This window comes from Leuresthes tenuis, unplaced genomic scaffold (assembly GCF_036924035.1).
Source record: "Leuresthes tenuis unplaced genomic scaffold, fLeuTen1.0.hap1 SCAF_11, whole genome shotgun sequence".
In the NCBI taxonomy this organism is placed as follows: domain Eukaryota; kingdom Metazoa; phylum Chordata; class Actinopteri; order Atheriniformes; family Atherinopsidae; genus Leuresthes; species Leuresthes tenuis.
Genome location: NW_027325365.1, coordinates 7,404,104 through 7,428,554, shown reverse-complemented (window position 1 = coordinate 7,428,554; position 24,451 = coordinate 7,404,104). Strand labels below are relative to the sequence as shown.

General features: G+C 38.3%; 1 protein-coding gene across 5 annotated transcripts in view; it reads right to left on the bottom strand.

Annotated features, from left to right (window-relative positions):
• LOC140317744 (teneurin-3) overlaps positions 1 to 24,451 on the bottom strand; it is a 140,187-nt gene that overhangs the window by 100,550 nt on the left and 15,186 nt on the right. The gene's annotated exons all lie outside the window — the stretch shown is intronic.

Below are 24,451 nucleotides of genomic sequence, written 5' to 3'. Positions count from 1 at the left end.
GCGTGGGTAAGCCAGCGATTTCAAAAGGCATCAAGAGCTAACCTAAAAGGTACAGTATTGCGAAGGGCACCTTTGGGCTTTCTATGATGGATGATAAGAAAGAGAAAAGACAGAGAACGGGAAAAAGGGGGAGGAAAAAAGGGTGAAAAAGAGATATAACTGAGGGGGAGGTGAGCTTATACGAAAGGTATCTTTAATTAGATGGAGAGTTTGTCTTCCACAAATTCCTTCATGTGGTGCCAGGGAAAAAAAGACCAGAGCTGATGAGTCTGGGGAGAATTATCCATCTAAGTGGCCTTTTATTTAGGGATAAAAAGCTATTCTTTGTCTCTTTTCCCATCCACTGCCCCTGATTGTGGAAGAATGGAAGGCGGGGGAAAGCAAGGGCCAAGAATTTCTGACAAGTCCTATTGTGAGCAGATGTCATGATAGAGAGCAGTTAGCAGATTTTATCTGCCGAATGCCAGTCTGAAATCTTCTCTTAAAGAAAATGCACAAATCTTTTCCAAGTATTTCTATATTTTTAAAGGGATTGTCCTTGTCTAATGAATAACATCACTAATCTACAGTAACTGGAGGCTGCATTACAAATCAATAACACAAACGATACAAACCACAGCACCTTGTTGTAATCAACATTCTGGATATTTCATGATATTTTACTCCCACAGGAAACACAGTCTTTCTTTGCTGTGTTGAAATATCTTTAGTTTTGTGGCCACATATCGACCCTCACAGTGATGTCATACGTGCAGCATGCTCATCGGGTTTCGCATTAAATGTCAATTGAATTAGACATAAAAGAAACACGCAACAACAATCTAATCAGATATTATGGTTCTATTCTTTCCTCTAAAATGTGTCAAATTTTGCCACTTGCAGCAGTTTTGATTGATCAAATGACACACTAATGACAGCTGTGAGACAAAGGGAAATTAGAAGGCTGCTAAGCTTTGACCCTGAATGTGAGAACTGCGAAGGCTGGGGAAGCTATCATAAAACTGCTAAATGGCTTATTTCACCTCAAGCTCTGATAGCCACCCACTGGCATCACCGTTTGGATAATGATACCCATAAATGTCTGCAGTAAACAACCCAGGAACAAGGGCTCTAGCCTTTTACCATCGATATTACATGAGGTAAGGATGGTCATTATCTTATGAATTCCGGCCACTACAAGGCAGCCACATCTGCAGCTATGTGTCATTAACAATTCAAAAGTGCAGACAAAGATGATCAGAAATTCAGCACAACACTTCTTAAATTTGAACTATCCTGAATGTTGAATAAAGTCTCTTGTTTTAATAATGGAGCCATCCCGTTACGACAGGGGAAAACCACAAATAGAGAGGATTTAACTTTTAAATCTTTATAAACTAGAAATCCAAAATTAACAACGCCATTGCAAAGATTTAAACACTACAATTCTTGTCCTTTTGTCTTTCAGTTAAGATTGCATACAAGTCTTATATATATTTTGTTCAACTGGTCCTCCGACTATCTGCTGACTTGTTCTCAGACTTTGCGTTGTGATGCATGCAGACATTTTCAGAAATGGTGGAGGCCAGAGGAGTTCATTTTTCAGTTGAGGAAAAATTTTTTTTGCCATTAGCTGACACGATTGAAGAAAATATTCCAACAGCCTTCCTTTTTCATTCAACCTTTGAATTTCTTAAGACTAGCATGCTAAATTTTGTATGTTTATTCAGTAGGACCTTCTCAGTGTCAGATGTGTGTCGCACATACTTTCAGTGCTCTCACATGTCAAAAACATCATCTACAACTGATTGAGGGCTGCAGATACCCTGTGTTCAGCTCAACGACAGACTTAACTGGAAATATAATAATGAGACTCTCAGAGCAGAGTACTACCCTCTGGTAAACAACTGCAGAGCAGGGTCATGGATCGTTAAAAAGAGCAAGACAATGTCATCGTGACATAAGCCCTTGCTTTGTGTTCTCCCATCACCATCTTAGTATTCTTAGCGTCGGAAGTGACCAAATACAGACAGGAATATGAAGCAGGAGAGAGATATTTCTGGTTGGACGAAGGTACGTATTACCTATATATTTTGTTACCTATATATATATATATATATACCCATCAAATTTCAGCCATTTTCAGAATAACTACAAGTACACCGATTAAAAATGAAGCGGTGACTGTAGTTAATAAGACAACGATGACTTTGAAGCTGGTACCTCGTGGTCGTTAGTGGCATTGCACTTCCACATTGTCCACATCTGACAGAAGATTATCACATCCAGTTGTTTTCCCCATAAACTATGATTAGAATACAGAATTTCTCCTTGAATTGCAAAAAATGACATAAAACTCAGCAATATTATATATCATATTATACCTACAGTACAATAACATAACAACAGAAACAGTCTATTTGAAAACAGCTTTCTCAGAGTTAATTGTATTATCATTACTTTTTTTATAGTAAATTAATTGTACATGTATGCATTTATTTAACAGAGATGTCATTTTTCTTTAATGCCGACTTAAGTTAAAGATTTAAAGCTAATCAAAACTCATCCATATTTGGTCCTGTTCTCATAATAATGATACAAAAGAAATAATCCCAACTAGTTAGATAACGTATGAGTTACTTATCTATTTTACTTTATCGATCCTAGATGTTGATTTTATGTTCATGGGTGATGTTCACATGCAATAAAAATCACCAGAATGTTGGAAACTTAATGCGTTTAATTTTCTTCGAGAGAAAAACTCATATGCAGCAGAAAAATAATCCTGCTCCACTTGTGCTTCCTGACCTTCGTTAAAATACTGCCCTGGATCGATAAATATAATTACATGTACCTGGACCTTTTTTTTTGTGCAATATACATCTTCAGTATTGAATTCTTAAGAATAAAATCACAGCTCAGCCTGAATTCAATTGGACTATTAGGCAGGTTGAGCATGAAAATTAAAGTTTGTTCGAATAGATTTTCTTTTTCTTTGTGCTGTTGTGTGAGGAAGGTTTCTTGAAATATAAGTCATAGTATCATTATTAAATTAAGTTAACAAAGGTGATCTGAATATTTATATCTCATTGGCATATCTCTAAATATTCTATTAAGTTTAAAATAAAAGTTTCCCAGTGTAATTATATCTCATTAACTTTTCCCAATAGACACTGGCTGAAGCTTTCAATGTGCTGATTTCTTACTCTGTCACTTGATTTAGTTTTAATTGAAAACAAGAGTTCACTGTCTTCTTGATCACTCTGGTCAATTTCACACTCATATGCTTTCTTAAAACTTCATTAAGATTTCTTTACAGTTGGACGTGAAGATGAATTTGGAAAAAATAACGTCAGCTTTGTTTGCTGTTAATCAGATGCAGGGACTTCTCTGCTTTTCAACAAATAGTGTAGCCATGTCAACAGTAATCTGATCTGAAACTTGAATTCTAATTAGCTAAATACTTTGTCACTACTTTTATATCAAAAACATGAATTTTGATGATTTTTGGTGTCCCTTTGAAAGTTGAAGCTGCTGATCTGGCTCTTTACCATACATAAGCAGAGCCAAACGTAAATGTAGATGGAGTGACTGAGCTCTGTCAGAGCACGCTCTTCATTCAGATATTGCATAAATTAAACAACAGTTCATCCTGTAATCACATAAATTATGGAACAGTTTATCCAGAAACTCCACCATAATGCACAAAAGCCTTTGTTGGCGACGGCTCTCACTGGCCCTGAGGTCCTGATGTGTGTTTGCCAGTAAAAGAGCAAAACAAAACTGGCAGAGCTGCCTGGCGAAACGTGAGATTAAAGAATTAAAACAAAAAATGCTCTGACCTCACTGTTAATGCGAGAGCCCAGCAGCTGTCACGCACTGTGAAAACCAATGAATCAAAAGCAAGCCTGAGCAAAGTCCTGATGGTCCATCGGCCAACAGTGATTTATGATACCCAACTTATCTTTCATATTCAGAGTGCACATGTGCTGAATGTTGCCATTTGAGCTTCACTTTACTTCACTGGTATACAATCAACTCAACATGTGTGGAGGCACAATTGCCTGCTTACCCAGAGACATGAAGCCACTTTTTCAGTGTAATTACAACTGACGCGAATGAAGATGGCTGGATCATAATAGACCCGCCTCCTCAGCACAATATCCACCCCTCTTAATTACTCTAAGACATAAGTAAACAGGCAAATATGACTAAAACCAAGGAAAAACAAGCAAAAAAAATTGATAATTATTTGTACAAGTTAGAAAAAGACTGTAGAGTGAAACCAATGGGATGTTAAAAAGCACAGAAAACATTTTTTCTCCATGACTCCCATCAGAGCTGGAGAGTAATTCATTGTGATACATCCTAAGATGCATTGCCTACAGAAAAAAGGCTCATTTAATTTACCTGCTTGTATTTACCTGTCGCCTGTGAATGTATGCGGGGCTGCCACTGTGTGACCCTTTGCAGCACTCAGACTTATTCTTTTGTTGATGCATCTGTTCTGCTTACATTGGCCACCACTCACTACACACCAATTACTCTTTGTCTTTGTAGCTATTGGTCTGCTAAGCACTTCAATCCATCTCTGTCTTCCAGGTCATGACGTAAACCCAAAATGATTAATCAAAGGCAAGTCAGCATCAAAAAAGCAACACCTACGGTCTCCTATTTGCATCTATTACCTATAATTCTTCATAGATGTCATTAAATGCTGAATGTGAGAGGAATTCTAAAACAAGTATCTTTTGGAGCATGTGCAAAGAGGATAATGTCTTATCTCTCTAAAGAAGTTTGGAAAGCTTACAGCAGCATTCTCTAACGCTGTTTATCATACAATGCTGTATTTTTGTTTGCCCTACATCATCAAGTTACAGTGTTGATTTGTCTTTCTGTAAAGAAAAGGTATAAAATTCACCACAAAACCTCAGACAAAAGGTGACAATCAAGAAACTTCTCCCTGCTCCAGTTCCAAAAATGCATTCAGTTGTTCCCTTCAGTCAATATTTCTCAGCCTGTGGACACTATTTTGGGCCATGTGCAGGGTATTGTATTATCAGTGTACACGTGTTAGGCTGCAGTACCATTTTGAAGGCTACACACCGCCCCCTCATAAGAAGATCCACAAGGGGATTGAAAGGAATACAATAGACAGTAGATTCCTGCTGTAACAATAAGGCCCAGGCAGAAGACAGAGCTGCCGGTACACAGCCCTGGTAATGCATTAAACATTATTTCACCACTTCCAAGTTGTTGACAGATGCGATTTATGTTCATCTCCAGATTTATCAGCACAGATGTTTAGAAAACCACGACTTCAATATGAAGAATAATACAGCAACAAATTGACATAAAAAACATCTGAATTTGGATAAATGTTTTACATTTATTAGAAAAGGATTTCAAAGAACTTGATTTGTTACCTTTAAGAGTGTCTGTAGCTATCCCCCACTGAAGCTTTACTGTGTTAAGGTCCACTTCTCAGGCTGCGATGCTGCTTTGTATTGGCTTTACAAATGCTCTGGATCTCCTCCTCTTCCCACTGCTGCTACACGAGCCACATGCTGCACGAGAATACTATCACACTGACACATGGATGGCACTCAAGCGATGTCAAAAGGGTTAAAACCTAGTGGACCGGAAAGTCACACCAGCATCGTTCTAGTTGCCAGCCACCGCTGCCGCACTCTCCCTCATCTCCCTGCCACCTCCTCTTTCTCTTTCTTCTTTTCTTTTTTTTTAAGTCAACCTATCTCATGGGCTTCTCCCCCTCCTTGTGTGAGATGGTAGACAAGAGCGCTGGGCGATTTGCACCACTCTATCATGGATCGTGTTACGCTGTCTGGCTGTAGCGGCGGTCACAGATGATAGGCTGAGGAGCTTTGCGTGTGTGTTTACCCCTCAAAAAAGCAGCGGCAGTGAAGAGGAGAAAAGAGAGAGAGGGTGGGAGGTGGGATACCTTCCGTAAAACACAAAAATCTGAGGAGGTACCCAAACAAGATTATCGAGGGGACCAGTTTCGACATAAAACCTTGATGGAGATTCAAGCACGCAGCTGCATATAGAGATTAAAGTGACACTTTTAAATGGCTCTTCTTCAGTTTGACGCCATAGAATTAATCACATTCCAGAAGGCTGGTGTACTTAAGGAATATCCCTTGTCTGTCTCATCAATGTAGCATTCGTGGCATTTCAAACTTGCTACAACATACAACAGTGTAAACACCATTTTTACTGCTGCACACCAAAGCTACACATCCACAGAAGCCACATTTATAATCAACAATGGAACCATGATTTGATGTTTTGATCACAAATTCATTTGATATCGGAATGAGGGCACAAAAATTATTAATAAACGTCACAATTTCTCTCTGTTAACAGGCAAAAAAATAAATAAAGTACAATTTTTTCCCCAGTCCTTCTTGTGTGTTAAGTTATTGGCATTCATTGTTTACTTTTAACAGCCTGTCAAAAAAATAAATAAAAATAGTGGAACAAAAGACAATAATTAGCCTCAGAAAGATGTTTGTTTCCTCATTAGTGTCTTAAAATCTTTTTTTTTGAAGGAGTCTCAATCAACAGACATAAACCACACACTACTTTCCTCTAATAGAAACTTTTATGCAGCGCATTTTCAGAAAATAAAAATAAAACCAATAAAAATGTTAGGGATACATATATTCTGACTTCTATAAATGTATAAAATAATCACTTATCTAATCAAGTGGTCTTGTGCAAAGGCCTGTGTCTTACCTGCAGTTGACAGCGCGTTCTTAGCTGGGAGACTTAGGGGAGCTAAGCTAACTACTGCTGAGACCAGGACAGCCAGAACGGCCACCGACAGCAACGCAAATCTCCAAGATGTCAAAAGGGATTTGAGTGAAGGTTTTTTTTGTGGAATTTATCCACTGCATCACTTTGACTGGATTTATTTGTTATACAGAACATGAAACTAGTTGCAAAACAGATGGTCTGATGCTAAAAAAAACATAGTGACCAAGGAAATAATAGTCTGATGCAGAGACACGGCCCAGGAGAAGGATCGGGTGCTAACGTTGCCGGTGGGTGTAGATGTAGGCGGGGCCATATTAACATTGATAGATCCCTGTTCATAGATCCAAACAATTTAAAGGCCAGGGTACTGATGATCAGTGATAACAGCTGTAGTCAAACCTTACCTTAGGCATACATTAGATGCCTTACAAACATGCTAGGTAATTGATCGCATTGCGTAAATGTATCGATCAATAAAAGTTCTAACCAGATTGAACAACAGGTTATTCTCCCTACTGTTAAAAAAATAATCTATAGATTTAGAACAAGCCAAAGTTTTTTTACGCTACAGGGATGTTTACCACCAAGGATATAAAACTATTCTCAGTCATAGTGCTAGTGCCCTGCTGTAGTGTGCCTTCAAAATTCATTTTGGTCAGTCTGATGTCTGTCTTGCACATCATCGACATCTGCAGTTGGCCCCACTCCCTCTGACAAGGTTTCAGAGCCACATTAGAGTATACTGCAAGTGTACAGGTCAGAGCTTTAGAGGGTGGATTACTTACTTTTATTATGTTGATCTCTTTGACATTATGTTGGAATATGGGAGCCTTAAATGTGTGTGAAGGCAATTAATAGTCAATGAGAAAATGTTTGTGGTAAATATTTGCATTTTTAAAATTAATGATAAAGTACACACATTTTTTTTCTCTATCTCTTGAACTGAACTGTGACCCCAGAAGCGAGGTATGCAGTGAACCATGAGTCCAACCAACTAAAAATCATATCATGCAAGTCTAAAAACTGCTGTTCACTGTCAAACTTTTCCCTTCAGTAAACTGCTTCCTCTGATAAGAGTCTTAATACGCAATGCAATGCAGCAGTTCATCATATCTTACAGCAAAATCAATTGGGCATTTCATTTTTATAAATTATCATGTGGACACAGCAGTCTGTAATAATTCATATTTGTTAATGGTCGACAACTAAAACAGCAAAGAAGTGATAAAACCCCTTTGAAGGTGGACATCAAAAGTGATGCTTCTGGGGTTGAGAACAAGGGGGTGCTTCTTTGACATTTCCCCATTTCAGCCAACGACTGTCTCAAAGAGCTTGGTCACACCTGTAGGTTCAAGTTGGGAAATATGTTTGGAGTTTGCTCTGTAGTTCTGGTGATCGAGGAGCGCCCCAGTTCTGCATCACTTGAGTTAAATTCATATTGAGTGGCCCAAATTATTATATTCATCATCCATCCTGAAGATAAAGTATTTGAGACTTAGTGTAGGACAAGTTATTTTAAGATGGAAGCATTTCTATATTAGTCACTTTAGAACACCTTGGAGATAATGTCGATTTCAATTCTTCTGGGAATAACGAACGACCTCATTATAATCCCACGGGGTGTACCTCAGTGAGACTTTAAACTAGGTGCAGTCAAGTGGGAAAGTTAATGCCTTGTTCACAGTATCCTATTGATGGATAAACATTCATTTATCATCTTTCAGGACTGTATTTAATATGATAATCTACCAACAAAACTGAAATACAGTATATGTGCATGTTTTGTCATGTTATTTATCATCTCAAATGAGGCACAATGAGACTATGGTGTGCAGCACAAGTGTGTGTAGAGGGCTCGGTTAGGAAAAAAGTAATTGGGATAACTGGAGGTATGCTGGGTTACACTTTAGCACTTTCAGCCTTTTGAAATATCTGCCTTTTGACAATCACTTGTTTACATTCATCCATTCTCTGTCAAAGCAGGTTTACCCCACAAGCCCCTTCAGATATTAAAGCTTCTACAGCAAAGTCGCTCATTTTCACTACATCAGCTTGTGCAAACAAAGAGAGTGGGAGAAGGAATGGAGAAAAATGCTCTCTGTACTGGCAAGGATGCTGCAGTAAATTTTACCCGAGTAAACAATATGGGAAACAGGTCAGGATTTTCTTCGCATAATATTCTTAAATGTGCGGCTAAAGGGGGAAACTCTTATTTCCACTAAAAAGCAGTTGCTTAATGATAGCTATTCAGACTGATTTCAGTTTTGACAAGCCAAAGCTGTCTGAGGTACTCAGTTACTAGGGAGTGGGAAGTGGGCGGGGGTGGAAGGTCTTTTTGCTCTCCTTTTGCACCATGGTTTCAGTCCAGCTGGCCTTTAGAATATGGATTATGTGGTGCCGTGGCTGGGCTCTCACTCCATGGGGGGCTGGACTAGGTGCCCAGCTTCAGCAGACTCCCCACCGAGACCCCTGGGTGAGAGGACGCTGAGAACTCCTCAGTTCTCAAGGCTGTATAATTGAGAACGTGGCGGATGCTTCCCACACCAGCACCATACGTCAGTGTGTGAAAGAAAACTAGCAAAAAGAAGGAAGAAAAAAAAACAGTGAAAAGGGGGATGGTGAGTGGGTTGGCGCAGAATTGAGGTGAGGAACATTGAGCGAGAAGCAGAAGCAACAACCGTGAGTGTGGCAGAACTGCAACGCTGTATTACTGCCAATCACAATGCCTGCTCTGTCACAAAGAAAGGAAAAAGGGAAAAAAGAAAAAGAATAGGAAAAGAGTCTCGGGAGTGCCACTGTGCAGTGGATTTACCTTTCAAAAAAAGTCAAGGGCGATAATAAGTATCCCAATGACAGCTCTGTGCCGCTCCATGCCAGACTAAAGTTAACCAGAGGTCCTAGTGTTGAGCGCCAGCAGCAGACACAAAGGTCTGAACCGTGGGGTGTTCAGGCAGCTAGCACAGCATGGCTAAATGGGGCAGGTGATTTCCCATCTCCTCCACTGCCCTCGAGGCACAGCCAATCACTGCTGGGGAAAAGTGCCGCACCAGCCTGCTAGCTAGGAAGCCAGTGAGTGGAAAAGGCTAGAGAGGGAGCTTGAGTCTATCTGGGGCCATGCATTATTCACATGCATCGCTACGGCACTAAGACCTCCACAAAGGAAAGGCCTCAGGTTCCATCAGTGCCGACTTGTTTCCAATCTATTATTGATGGCAACACTACACCCTATACTTTTCCCTGATTTACTGGATTCTATCATTGTTTCTATAATAAAGGCTATTTCCAGTAAAGTCAGAACAAATGAGAAGAATATTTCCTTGCATGGTGCTAGTGGGTGCTGCCGCTTATTGGAATCTTTGAAAAAAAAGAAAAAAAAAAAAAAAATTTAATTACACAAATCATGCACAGGATTATTCCATTACTAAAATGAAAGATGTTTTTGTAAAATAAATAAATAAATGGTGTATGTGCTCACCCTAGTATACACTGCTAAACCTGAAACCTCTCCGAGAATCATCAGTCATGTCAAAGGTAGCTTTCCATGCAAAATTAATGCCAGCGTGGAGACCTCCAGTTAGACCTAAGTGAAATAAATGAGCTATCCAATTACCACATTATGATCACATATAGCCGCTGTAAAAAATGCACTGACAAAATTTGCCCACCAGCTGTTACTTAGTATTGTATTTCAAAAGTATGGTTAAAACATGTTTATTATCTTAAATCAGTGAATGTTTCGGTGCCCACTTACACTATTTTGGGACAAAGACGGAGGTAACATGAAAATGTGAATTTGTTATACATCTTTAAAGAACTTTTAAGGGAGTTACGTCACATAAACATTGGCTATGTCACAGAGATTAAATGACACACGATCAGCACTTCACTTAAAGCCTTAAACGGAATCAAGAAGCTAAATGATCTTTTATATTGAATTTTTTAAATCAGGAAATATTAAATTTCTCCACTTCTGCAATTTAAAGCCTTTCTTCATTATTACTGTGCACACATCAAAGACTTTTTTCTAAACCTTTAAAGGAAATACAATCAATCTGCTTAGTATTCACAGCTAGGACAGTGGGCGATCTCTCCCTTTGAGGATGTCGACGCATTTGACCGATGTGAAGTCGATCCCCCAGATTGTGGCTAATCATCATTACCGGCTGCTGAAACAATGACTTTCCTTCAGCTCGCTCGGCTTCAAGAAGGACACAAGGGATCTGTCCGATTTTCTTGGTGGCTTAACGCTTGAGTCTGGATTTGAGGAATTAAGGTCTACTTGGATGCAACAAGATGTGCACTCTGATCATCCATCCAAGTCATCATCTATGGTCTGGCTCACACTGGAAATCTGTGTCATGATTTACACAAAATTCCATATCGATTTCTTTATTTTTGGGAGAGAGTAACAGAGCTGAAATTTCAGCTGAGAGGGGTTAATTCTATGGATCTGAAATCTGAAAACAAATGATGGCTAATACACATCTCCACCCTGAAAAAAATGGCATAAAAATATAAACCAATAATAGGGAAATGAGGACAGATGCATAGGAGGCAGTAGTTGAGGAATTCCTTACAATGGACAGTGGATTATAAAAAATGACTTTTTCCATACAGTGCTTAAAGGTTAGGTCTCTATTACACAGAGAGCAAAATGTCAGCAGTATCCCCTGAAAGAGTGGATTGTGATATTAATGGAGAGTCCCGGGAATGGGCTTCCCCTGACTGAGTTTCCCCTCTACCAGACACATTATTCATTTAGTTGTCATCCTGCACCTGGTGCATGTAACACTAACATCTACAAACTAAATGATGGAGAGAACATAGCCCACCCTGGTATTCGGCCAGTGGTGAAATGAATGTTATTCATGGAGAGCAAGGTACTGCCAGACAATCTAAAAGCTGTTCACCCACACAAGTGAAGTTGTCGCCCATGATGTATTAGCATAATGTTCAATTCTAGCTGATATGGTACTTTTATGTGACTCTACCTATGATGCAGTAAGGATAGGATAAACAAAGCACACAGGCTGCGTTTCAGATGAAAACCCCGCTATCGCTTTTCAACGGTGTACACAAAAATCTTTTTATTTTCCTTATCTACCACTGTTATATCTACATCTAACTTGAAAAAATTAAATAAATTAACAGAGGAAACAAATTAGTTTCTTTATAAACTGGAGCACAAACATTCTTATATCAAGCCCTCACCACAGAGACCCTCTCCACATTCCTCAAAGCAATTAGCAAGGCAGTTTTCCATGTAATCTTACCACGCATCATCACTTAAAACATAAATGACACCGTATGTCATGTTCTGTGGAAAAGCGATAAACCCGGACAGAATGACAAGCTGATTTAATATACACAGTGTCGAGTCATCATTCACAGAGCCACCACTTTATCTGAGATGCAAAATGGCCCCTGTGTGAGGCCAAGTGCAGCAGTGGATTTTTTTGTGAGTAATATTCTTTTGCCATGGTAAATATATTGTGTCATGCGGCAGAGGGTTGGAGAAAAATTCTCTTTCAAGCTTTTTTAATGAAGTCCCAAATGTCAACCCCATGCTTCTTTCAAGAACAGACTCCAAGACACCCCTCTTGATGCCTAACTGTCCCTCTGCGCATCTTCAAGTGATGTGAAAACAAGCAGCTCCACCAAAATAAAGCCTAAAAGACAAGTAAAAAAGCCCCCGAAATAAAAGGTGGGGCCACATGTAGGTGATAAACAGGTAGCTTCGATCAATAAAGTACATTTTTGTACAATTTGAGAGATTTGTTTGAATTCAATTAATTTATTGAAACAGTGGCAATCTCTGATCCTGGCTAAAACTGGGAAACCAGTTAAATAGAAGAATAGTTTTGGCCAGACTAGTGCTATTAATCACATTAATAATCACCATTTTTTAATGAATTTGAAAGTCCCCTTCAATGGTACATCTTCACAAAAAGACTAAGAGAAAAGGGGATTGGAGAGAAACACCATTATAGTGGAAAAATGTCACTGTAATTTAGCAGTTTTGGTAAGCGTAGCGAAGAGAGTCAAAAGCTGAGTTCAAATTAGAACCAGCACTTCTCCCCTCAACAATAGTGAGGGGTAAGTAGGGGGGGAGGCACCCAATTACTGCAGTACTGTGTATGTCATCTTGACACTACGTTTGAGTTTCTTCAACAATGTATAAAATACACTTGACATAAAGGCTAGACTGCAGTATGGTTGGAAAGACTCAGATTGTAATGTATTAACTATCAACTATTGGTGGGAATCAGTGCAGTGTCACATAAACAACTTAAGGTGCAGTCAATATGGCCACTTCAATGTGTTCTGACAACTTCTGTCATCATGCACTGAGCTATGCTGTTTGAAATTAAAATGCACTATTGCCTATATGTTCCAATGTGATTTCACATGACAAAGTATATTCTAATGAATGATTTACATCAGCAGCCAGTTTAACGAATCACAAATATTTCAAGGCTCATGTCAAAGAAGACTAGAAATAAGTTACATCGACCTTCATGGCATTCTTATTTGTCTTAAATCTACACTGAGAAGAATTTAAAGAAAAACATATAATCTAATGTGTCCCAAAGTGAAGCCAGCTACCTCATGTTTTCCCAGCAAACCAGTTTTGAGCACTTTCTATTAAATAATACCAAAGCTACATATATAATAAACCTCTGTTTTTCCAACAAAATAATTACTATTTGTATCTTCCTAAATATGGATATTAACTGAGATTTGTTTTTGTTTAACAAAAGCATATAACTAATCTAGAAAGTATTCAGTGGATCTATCTATTCTGTGTTAGAGGCAGACATTAAAGTTTAACATAACAGTACTTTGATGTGTTCAAAGTACTGAGTGTTCCCAATATTATTGCCTAGAGATGATGTCAGGATGTACACCAGGTTTCTTTTTTATCACTGATGTATCTTGTTTTGTGTGAGCTCATCTATGGAGATTAAACAATTGGATTTTCATATCGACTCATGCTATTTATATACTTCTAATGTTTTATATTTGAGTTTGTTTAATAGTGTGACAGACTTCACCTTGGTGACAGTAAAAGGTGAAGTAAACAGTGAGGAATGCACATAAATTATAAAAAGAAGCAGTCAAACATGGCTCAATTTCCCTTGAAAAATGATGTTCTTAAAAAGAAGACATGAAAGACTAAAAGCACAATAACAGTCAGGAATGACATATGTTGCAACATAGTTGTGTTCTTCCAACAGCCTGTTCACATCCATAGTTCCAATCTTCAAAGATGCCAATGCACATCTCCACTGCAGATAGCTCCTTTGGGTGATGCAGAAGAAGACAATAGGTGGAAACTGCTCTAACCTATTTGCCAAATGGTCTGTCATCTAATGCCCCGGTGCTGTTCTTTTGTCTAATCCTTCTTCTGAGGCCTCTAAAAGGATACGTCGGTCTAATAAGATGAATGGGCTTTGACCCTGGAGCTGCTAAAAGCCAACTTGGCCAATTTATCTGAGTGACCTCTACTCTTGGCAGACACAGCTTCACCTCTCTCGGAAGCCTTTAGGCATGATCAATACCCAAGGGGCAAAACAATCTAAATCAAGGAGTGCCTGAAACTTAGTATTCACACTCATTCCTTTTTACGACCCTGGATTATGTACATAACATCACAGATCAGTGTTTGTTTGTTTTTTTGTCTGCATTTCTTTTCCATTTACTTTGCTACGTCTGTGCTCTGAGGAAAGCACCATGATGGAAATGTCTATATTGCAGCTTGGCTGTTAAATCCACCCAAATCCAGTAATGTATTCTCAAATCACAAACAGCTAATGTAAATCAAGATGTGCAAATACAAAATAGATGTCAGCTTAATGCAGATTCAAGTGTAATTTTATTATGCAAATGACAATCATACCTATTCAAGCTCCAGGATTGTAACAATGAGAAGAGCCTTTTGATGTAAAATAAGATTGTGTCGACTGAATTAAGGATTCTGTTTCATGCTCTGTTTGTTGGTGTTGGGTTGAGTTCAGTTCTGCCGAGATAAAAGGCTCGGATTGGAAAGTCGAGGCAGTATGCGTAGAAGAGACGCTTTTACAAGAGAATATGTTTTCTTTCTTTGAGCATGAATCAGTTTACATGGTATCTTATATCAATCGTTGGCCTCAAATCTATATCTGCAAAGTGCTTAGGTTTGCATTGGTGATTAGATGAATTGAACAGAGAACAGTCTGTTACTTGAGCATCCCTTCATATCTTGGACACCTAATGCCTTTCCCCTGCCTCTGAAGTGACCACAGTTTCAGGATTATTTGCTCTGGGCATTTGGCCAGAAAGCTTTATGTATTCTGATACTATTCATTTTTAATCAGGACAAGAATATCATTCCAAAACTCTTGCAAGCTGCCTTTGGCTGCAACACTTCAATTTTGTTATATTTTAATTGATTTGGCAGTTCTCCACATTGTCGATGGTGTAAGTTGACTGTTACTATTGCTAATATTCCAAGTGAGATCTGCTACACTGCTCATTTAAAACGCCTTCTCTCACTCTCTTTTCTTTTGTTTTTTTGTTTGTCCTCATTGCAGAATCATGTATTTTCTCACTTTAGAGTGTTGAGCAAACCTATTGTGTGCATTCAGCATTATTCACTTAGTTTCCCACTTTGACATGCCCATTTCGTATCTGCATGCAGTGAGAAGGTTTCTTCACATTATTGTTGTGGAAGGAGCACATGAGAGCAGGGGTGGGGAATCTTCTTCTGTGGTATAATGAGTTTGACAATGAAAGTGACACAGCGTCCTCTCTGGACCTTGCCGTGTGATCAATCATAACAACAGCTCACCATTTCCTCCTCTGGATACTGACCTTTCTCCCTTAAGGAAAGTAAAAGTGTGTAGATGTTAAAGTGTGTGCGTATGTGTGTGTTCCTCTTGACTGTGCCATCACCTTCTTTCCAATCAGCCCTTGAAGTCTTTCTATAGATCCATTAGAATGTCCTTTAGCAAAGGAGCCTTCCTCAATCAGAATGCCCTTCTGAGCGAATACTCATCTGCTTTATTTTGTCGTATAAGCTATTTAAAGCATGGATGGTACACTTTGGTAGATTTGGAAGAGAATGACAGGATCATAAATTTAAAATCCATCACATGAACTGCTTATAAGGTGATGATTTTATTCCTGTAAGCAGACCTGCCAAGATTTCATGCAAATATCAACGACTAAGATTATTCTAGGCTGTTTTTCTTGCGGTGCAGAACGGCAGAAAAATGAGTCGCGTGGAGAGAGCTGTGAACATCGTTAGGTGACCCTGCCTCCAGGCCTCGTCTCTCCGATGAGCCAACGGGACATATAATTTATAGCCCCCCCCCCTATACTTTCTGTGGTTCTGCTCCTTTTTTAAAAACACACTGTGTCTCATGAGTACTACTTAAATAAAAGATGAAGATTAAATAGGAAAATTACTGACATATTCAAACTTATTTCAATAAGCTTCAACCTCATTTGTGCCTTGTAATCGATAAGGGGTCTAGATGCAATTACAAAGCTTTACACGCCACCCCTAACTACATAACACATGTAAACTGTCAACTATTTAAAAGAACATTCTAATCAATAATTATGTAATCAATACACAGCTCCATGTGGTAAAATGTTGCCATAAATATATGCATCTTATACTTAAAACTAGTTTAACTGATGATTTTAATTGATTGTATCCGTGTAACTTAATACAATATTACTGATACATACAAGTTCAACATTATTTGTACTGAAATAAATGCAATGACACTCATTTTAAAAAAAGATGACTTGTTAAAATGTTGCACATACTTTTGTTATATATAATCTCCTTGGCATACAGCTATATAAATGCCATTATAGCAATTAAGTAAGTTAAGAAAAGAATGAATAAATAAGACCATATTTTCTAGACTTAAAGTTTAAAAAAATCCCTTAAAGTCGTTGATATGTGTGGAAAGAAATAGAAAAAATATCTAAAAACAGTAAATTGCCAAAAAAAATTGCAAGTAAAAAAATATATAAATGAACAGCTTTCAAACATTTCTTGGTTAATTTAACTGATGTCAATGCTTCACTTTGCAGTATTTCAGCTCCACAGACATGTTAGAGAAAAAGTGAGATAGTATCATCAGTCTCACTGAGCACTGCTGTATAATCTCATCCTAAATGCCCAAAAGATGCAGCCAGTAACATTTTTGCATCTCTCCACCTGCTCTTGTCACCTGAAAGTCTGGATTCTTATGAAGACACAGTTATTTTTGGGCTACATTTTGGCAAAGATTTTCCTTTTTCTTTTTCTTAAACCAACAATTGCTTTACAGATGAGACAATTTTCACAGAAGAAATCGATATTTTAAATACATCGATGGTCACATTTGCAAAAGCTTATCACACAAACAAAATTACTGTTTAATCAAAATTGATGTGTTTAAGCACTACAAATACAGGTCTTCTTCTGAGGGTTTGCCGAGCTTGTTTATAGCCTGAGAGGAAACATACAAGGCATACAATTTTTGTAAACACACTAGTAATCCAAGGCAACTTTGATGAAAGTATCAAGACAGGGGAGTTCATGTAATTTATGTATAGCAAAAAAAGAAAAAAAATTGTGATACTACAAAGTTTCGAGGTTTCTCCCCCTTACCCACTGAAAAGCCCTTGACATTTTCTATTTTAAAATCCTCCTTTGCGCATGGAACAGCACACAGCTGGGGCAAATGTTACAAAACCATTTGATATTGTGGTATCAAAAGGTAAACTAAGATTGAAGTCTTTTCATTTGTGGCATTGTCGAAGATGAGATTTTCACATGATGTAAACTCCCTGAAATCCCAATTGAAGTCAGGGCTTTTCATAAAACATTTATTCATGTATATAAAAGACTCAAATGTATTTCCACAGCAGATGAAAAGATTTAGAGTTGTGATTTGCAATAAAGATAGGTCTATAATTGCGTCTGTCAAAAAGAAAAGTTAAGCTGCCTAACTCAATTGCCCCAAAAATGTTTTGCCCATATATACATTGGTAGGGGATGAGTGAGGTTTTATTTTAGTATTATCAACTTAAGATTGCTTGTATCATATAGCTTCAGAAACCTCCTCCATAACAGAGGATGACACTTTGCAATTCAAACGTTTTGGCCCCTGTATCTTGATGAAGGACATGTTCGGAGCAATGAACAAAAGACTTACTGTATGGTGTGAATATTTGCAGCACAGAGATATTTTTACATTCAGGTGCGACAAAAGCAAAAGAATCCCCTTACTCTCTCTCTAACTTTTTGATTGCCAACAGCTAAAAAGGTGCAGAGCACTGGGGTCAAAACCACAGCACCGCGGCAATTGATATAACAAACATTCTTGAGTCCCAAGACAGAGGAGAAAAAGGAGACTGTAAAAGAAGGAAGACACAAAACCAAATAAATCTGATAGGCTGGTCTAGTCTGGAGACAACATCTGAACACCCACTGTCGATGCAGGACAGGGCGGAAAATCTATTTTAGCCCCTATGAAACGAAAACAGGCCGAGATAGTATATCCTGACGATCCGCAACATTTGTCTGTCTTTTCAAGGTTATCAGCTTTCTCCGATCTCTTTACATGGTGGTTTTACCTTGCCTGCAATAAATGGAAAAACTAAACTATGCCCTTTCAGTTATTCACATTACAAGCAATCAGTGACATGAACGTTTCCCTGTGAGACTTTTCGCATCTCAGATTTAAAGGTGGCTTGCTGGGTTCAGAAAAACATTGCCTGCACTGGAGATATCAGACATACATGTAATTATTATCAAAACTAATGGATCAACGTACTAATTTCTGCTCCATACATTAATATTCATAGAGTACAAAAATGTCTTCCTGTCTATTTCCGTGTTGCGTACAAATACAATCACTCAATTAGTTTGTGTGATGAAATGAAATGAGCCATTTTCTCTTGAGGATGGTAAACAGTGGCCTCGTAATTGACAAGTGCAGAGTAATTCCTACTCATAATAACATGTCCTGCAGTTTCTCATCCACAAGTGATTAGGCTGAGCCACGTACGGGGTTAGACAGTGTCGCCTGTGACGCTGGGCCAAACTTAAGATGGGGAGACGAATGGTGTTACACAACAACTTGGTGACAGCAGATAAATGGAAGACAAAGTTAATAACAATTTAAGGTGCAACTGCATCTGCATGATATGAAATAAGAAGGATAAACCCCCATACTGAATGTCTGACTGACCAATTTACACACAAGCACTCCACTGGAAATCCATGAGCATTAAAACTATTGAATTAACAACATCATTTTGGATTAACTTCTAAGATGAAGGCAAAACGTTGATTAACAATTAGTGACTGTATAGCCCTTATGATGCAAAAAGACTGAATATTGCGTTTTTGATGCTTTAAGTAATCTAAATCAAAACATCTATGTTTGAAGCTGTTGGACAGACAGAAGAAGAAATTTGAAAGCATCATCTTGGGCACTTTTTCTTGCTTCTTTTTCATAGTTTTCTGATTTTTTTTATGAACTTCATACACCCATCATGTTTTCAGCCTTATTAATCAAATATTAATTTTAAAAAAAGAATCAATTATGACAGTCTGAAGTCTGCAAATACAGAGATGTATTTTATTTGTCAGGTTGACATCTGAAAAATAAAAAAAATAAAAAAGTTAAGACAAGCATATCAGTCATTAACTGGCAAACATTTCTAGTTAAAATAAAAATTAATCTGTTTTCACATAGATGTTGGTTGAAAATCCATCTTTGAAGCATTAAAGGGAAATAGTAGCTTGAAAAAAAAAAAGCTTTACCTTATTAATATGCAAATTTATTCAGCAAGACACTCCAAAGTCTAATCAGATCATCTACTCTGTGGGGGGTAGCTGTGGTGTGAGAAGAAGTTTTTCACCATGTGTTGCCGTTGTGTTAATGTGTTAGCAAGATTGTGTCTGCACAGAAAAAATTCAACAATAAGGGCAGAATGACACCTCACGTATACATTGCACCATGGTGTTAAGGCATATAGAAACCTCAACTTAAGTGATCATTTGCTCGGATGAAGGTTCAAAAGTCAGCGACCTTTGCTGTGCACAGAAAGAGGGCAATAATCCCCTTAAGACTTTCCAAATCACTCCGAAACAGAGGCCTTGTATGATTGATAAGCACAACACCTGCTATGACATCTCATCGCCGAATGCCACGTCCCATGTCAGCCCGAGCACTTACAGTGTGAGCACTTAAGCGGTGACAGCACAAGCAAGCAGAGAAGTGATGACAGTAAATGATGGCAATCAAAGCGTGCCTCCTCTTTTGACGAGGCACGAGATAAAACGCAGACACACCTATCCAGCGTCTATCAACAAATGATGAAACTGTTTTCTCTGCCAGTTCTGGAGTGCTCTTCAAAATATCACAGATGGCCGGCACCTCTGACCAAGGGAAAAAAAAAAAAAACCTTCTCTGATGTTATTTATTCTTTTTGTGTCCCGTTTGTGCCATATTGAATTATGAAAGTGGCGAGGAAGGATTTCTTCATGCTACAATCAATAGTCTGATTCCAGTGTCACAATACAAGGCGCAGATCTGAGACAGGAGTTTGACAGATGGTGTGTCACCTTCATCAGCGTGACATCCCCCCCCCCGCGCTTGAGCGCTCGTGTGTGCGCACACATGTCTGCACGTTTGCTTGATTTTCTAATCTTAGAGATAAAGTGTGAAAAATAAAAGGGGATATACAAGTGTATGCGCACATATGTACACGAGGCGGAGGAAAGGTAGGGGTACACAGTGAGTGAGCATTAATACATGCACACACGCAGAGAAGCATGTTAAAGGACGTCTGGTACGCTTTCATACTCCCACCCAAAAAGCCTTTGGTGCTTGCTGTGATACAGCACACTTTTCTGTGACTTCTCTACTGATTTAATTAACCTTTCACTGGCACCACTCACACAATGAGTCTGTGGACTATACACAACTGTAAAACGTGTATGACCGCAATGTAGACCTGTGACTTGAGCAAATTGAAATTCTTCAATGCTGCATTCTCTAGTAAACAGTGCCTGATGTGAACATGGCAGGGAAGACGCACAAGGCACTGCCGCATCCTCACCGGCCGCACATCCTTTGTGAAAACATCAATGCGACACACATTTTTCTTCAATAACATTGGATGGACGGAGCAGAGGATGCCTCTTTAACTGAGGATGACAGGCACCACAGTGGAAGTCCCTTTCCCCAAACAAGGGGTCAGCAGGCCTCAAGCCCCTCCTCCTGAACAATAAACCCCATGTGAAATGGTTTATAAAGCCGGGGAGGGCTATCACGAGGTGCTGCAGCTCTGTAGCTGCAGTATCTAACAAGTAAGTGTGAGCTTTTTCACACTCTATTAGGAATACAACTCAACTGGGCCAAGCTGTGTTTTTGCTGCATGCAGTCATTCATGTTTTATGAAGGGTATAATATTGATTTTGAACCCAGCACAGTCAACACTGGGGTGGAAAAAGAAATCCGTCTCCTTGGGATGTGTTGACTTTTACTCAGATGCTGTTCTTTGACCTAATGGCCCAAAAGATAAATTTCCATATAACAGCAACCTACAAAATTCAACTTTAAAACATAAGAGATGCACTTTAGCAGTGAGATCTTCCACAGTAGGAGTAAAATTGATTTTCTGTTTCGTTTAAAAAAGTAATTAATTTTTTCAAAATTAGGAACAATTCTGTCTTCATTTCGAATTCACTGCCCTTAGTGTAGTAGCATGTGTGTGTTGGTAGAACCAGCAGCAGAGCACCATTAAAGATTAGTGTACAAACGTTCTGAGGTGTTAAATTTGAATGACTTCCAGTGATAATGGGTTTACTGAAGAGCGTGTTTTAATTCGAAGTGGAATATTACATTGTGAGACTAACAATAAAGCGAATGGTTCCTTCAATTATGCATTTTCAATTTTTCATGATATTTCAACAAAAAATATGACTTCAATAAAAAAACTAAAGGCCTGTAGGACTGAAAAACCCAAGAACAAAAGAAATCACCTGCATTCTAACCCATATAAAAACACATCTTATATATCAAGTTATTCAAAACAGGAATTTCTACAAAAAATAATATTTTAGAAAATATTAAGGTCACAAATTGAAACTGGATCTGTGTCTTAGTAGTTCCCCCTGTAACTAGTGCTTGAATAGTGATTTCAAGTAATCTGCAGAATATTTCACATCAACTTTCAGTGCAACATAACAAACTTAGAAATCTTATCATGGAGAACTTCAACTTGAATCACTTACTGTTCCAATAATGCTTTTGCCTCTTTGTTAAAGTATCTTACAATATGGAGGTCGAACACTTTAATTACATTAAGCTTCTTTAACACACTGTTGCTGTGGAGGCTTTATTTATTTATTTATTATTATTTTTTGGCTCCCACTTCTGACCATCATTATGCTTTTATTACAGCTAAGTTTTTAAAACTCCATTTTCTCCAAAGTCAGCGCCAATATTTCTTATTCTAATCAGGTTGCCACTTGTAGACCAGTTACACCCCTAAAGCCATGAAGTTCAAACACTTAACTACTGGTAGATGCTAAAGCTATAAAGAGAGTGAACAGAAGAATGTTAGTTTGCGTGTATGTGTAGGAGTGTTTTTCCATGGCAAAGTTATCACTGCCAGGTATGGGAAATTATATTAAATCATTTCTGCATGAGAAGAGAGAGCATAGATAATATATTTTCTAATTTGTGTGGGAGTACATCACTGTGGGCATGTAAATGTTCAAATGTAAAATGGTGAGCGGTTATTGATTATAAAATGCATTTTAAATTAAAATGACTGGATGTGCAAGGAATACAGCGAGTTGCGCTGTGTCTTGTCCATGCAGAATCTAAACAGTTTACTATTAACTAACTAATTAATCTTCTTTCTTTTTATGTTTCAAATAAATTAATAAAAATCCAGCTTCATTAAGGTCTCATAACATATCTGTTACTTCTATAATTTGCTGGTTAGTGATAAGCCACTAAATCACAATAAGGAACTCAACTGAGACACAACAATTATGATTAAAGAATGCAACAGGCAGCCACTTTACCTTCTATGTCGTCTATTTGGAAGTGTATAGTTCAAATGATGTTACTGGCATTTGCAAAAATGCAAATGCATCACTTCACAGAACAACACTTCTTATCCAGTCTATGGTCATTTAGAGCTGCGGATCATCAAGATGGCCACTCATGACCACTCTGGGTTCATGTTTGAAAGGATGGACCTCTCATAGGTTAACATCTGCAGATGCTGCACTCTGTGAATGCGCTCAGGCTTTGGTACTTGTCTGTGTCGAACACTCTGTAGAACAGAGCAAATTAGAATGAAATATTGAGTTCATTTATGAATAAGTGGAGCTGAACGGCCCCTTGTCGGAGCTTCCGCATGCATATTGGGTTGATAGAAACCTTTGGATGGGTCATTTCTCTTAGCTGCTTCATTAAATAGTGAAAGTCAAAAGTGCAATGCCTCCTGCCAGAGAAAAAGAGAGAAGACTGAGATCTATAGAGCAGATCTAGAAACAGACGTAAGTTTTTTTTTCTTTGCTCTAGCAAAAAATCTAGATGATGAAAAAGGCTCCATAAATAGTTTCACATAAAGGGATTACATTTTATAATTATAAATGAAAAAGTATGTGCAGTTAAAAGAACAGGCAAGCTGAACTCAATACACTTATGACAATTCTTACAAAAGCTGATTTACTTATTGTAACATTTACGGTGTGACATCTGAGATAAAGTAGATAAGATGTCGATTTTTTTTTGCCTTCATAAAACTGACTTGGACTTAAACCCACAGTTGTTTGGTGCGTTAGTTTAAGTCTCAGTGGGACATTGTACAAACTAGAGCCAATCAGCAGCAGCTTCTTGAGACATTCCCTAAAGAAACTCCACAGGAGATGCCTAAGGGGCGCACTGTGGTGTGTGTATGAGTGTTTGTGGGGTCACGCGGTTTAAGTGGAGCAGGGCAGTAGAAATCAAAGCTCAGTAGAGAACCTATTGAAGCCAAGCTCTGCGTTCACTTGCGGAATGGAGCAATGATCGGCGATATGGTTTCATTCTTGGAGAATGCGCCAACAATTATGACTCAAGTCAAACATGAAGGAGTTGAAGGTTGTATTTACAGGCTCTCTGGTTAGGACTGAGCTTTTAGTGACTCAAATATATAGTGTTTCTGGGCTAAAGCAAATGCCAGATACAGGAAAAAATACATGAGTTTAAATTCTGATGGCATTTTGAAAAGGTACAAGACTTAACTCACCTCCCCCCGGAGACAAGTTCACTATGATGAATACTGCCATTAAGAAAATGACTTGTCTGAAATGTCAGACTGTAGCCAATGTTTTCGGTATAAAAATTGATAGCACGAGAACAGGAGACATTTTCCTTTTTACCCTCTCTTTAATGTTCTTGCCAGGAAAGTGTAATCAGCCCTAATTATTTAGACTGCCTGCCACTCTTTGAGACCATCGACTTCTTAAAATAATTAGAACTTTACATTGCATGTGTTATAATGGTGATGGCTCACACAATAATGATGACGAACGATGTAGAATGTCATAACTGTTTTCAGAGCACCAACTTTTGAAAAGTAATTTGGAAGATTTACACCAAAACAAGAGCTGTTGACTAAAAGACTTCAA